This window comes from Lutra lutra, chromosome 2 (assembly GCF_902655055.1).
Source record: "Lutra lutra chromosome 2, mLutLut1.2, whole genome shotgun sequence".
NCBI classification, from domain to species: domain Eukaryota; kingdom Metazoa; phylum Chordata; class Mammalia; order Carnivora; family Mustelidae; genus Lutra; species Lutra lutra.
This window is the reverse complement of record NC_062279.1, coordinates 8,698,598-8,699,796: the sequence shown is the minus strand read 5'-3', so window position 1 is coordinate 8,699,796 and position 1,199 is coordinate 8,698,598. Positions and strand designations below refer to the sequence as shown.

Here is a 1,199-nt window from a genome sequence, read left to right as displayed (position 1 = left end):
TAAGTGGTAAAAGTAGATTTTATTCAGGAGCTATTGCAATAGAAGAAAAGAGACCTAGTTCAAAACTGGGCTCAATTCTGAATACGCCATGGACAAATGGAAATTTATACCCAAGAAGTAGGTTGGGGTCAGTGGATATAGAAAATTACGTAGAAGAAACATCAGGGATAAGGGAGGATTCTGGCTAAAAGGACTCAACAGATTCTTGCCGTGGGCAGGCCAAGGTATGAGGTATCACAGGAGGGATGGTGGAGGAGAAGGAATTCAATTAGAGATTTGGGGTGGTCAGATGTCAAGGGTGGGGTCCAATTTCATGTTTCTGAATGAAGTTAATTAGTTTTCTCAGAACCATTGATCCTTTCCTTGTATATTCTTGGCTTCCGTGTCAAATATTAGTAGATCACATAAGAGAGGGTTCGCTCTAGATTCCGTTCTACCAGTCTTTGTGTCTACTTTTATGCTAGTACCACACAGTTTTCATTATGAAGCTTTATAGTACAGGACACTTAATGAATTTGTGAGTCATGCCTGTGCAGGGACCATGCTAATCCTCTCCTATCATTCCAATTTAAGCATATTTTTTGCTGACCAAGTGAGCACACTGTATGTTTGTGGTATAGGTTAAAATCAGGAAATTTAATGATGCCTCCAGCTTTGTTCTTTCTCAGGATTGCTTTGGCTATTCAGAGTCTTTGGTGAGTTTATATAAATTTTAATAGCATTCTTTTTAGTTTTATGAGAAATGATATAGTAATTTTGATAGGGCCTGCACTGAATGTATAGATGGCTTAATATTTTAACAATATTCTTTCTATCCATGAATATAGGATATTTTTCCATTTGTTGTGTCACCTTTTATTTTTTTTCATCAAAGTCTTACAGTTTTCAGTGTACAGATCTTTCATTTTCTTGGTTATATTTGGCTGTAAGTATTATATTGTTTTTAATGCTATTGTGAACGAGATAGTTTACTTTAGCCCTTTTCAGAATACTCTGTTATTAGTGTATAAAAATGCAACTGGCTTTAGTATGTTGGTTTTGTATCCTTCAGCTTTATTGAATTGGTCAATTAGACCTTACAGATTTCTGGTGGAGTCTTTAGGATTTTTTGTATATGAAATCATATCATCTGTAAAGACAAATTTAACTTCTTTTTTTCTTTAGATATTTTTTCTTTTTCTTTTTCTTCCCTGATTTGC

At 34.7% G+C, this 1,199-nt stretch overlaps 1 non-coding gene across 1 annotated transcript; it reads right to left on the bottom strand.

The window, feature by feature from the left end:
* Nucleotides 1-491: 491 nt before the first annotated feature.
* LOC125094587 (U6 spliceosomal RNA) lies at nt 492-593 on the bottom strand. The gene has a single exon (XR_007125599.1). It is a non-coding gene; the product is annotated as a U6 spliceosomal RNA (small nuclear RNA).
* Between the last annotated feature and the right edge of the window lie 606 nt (nt 594-1,199).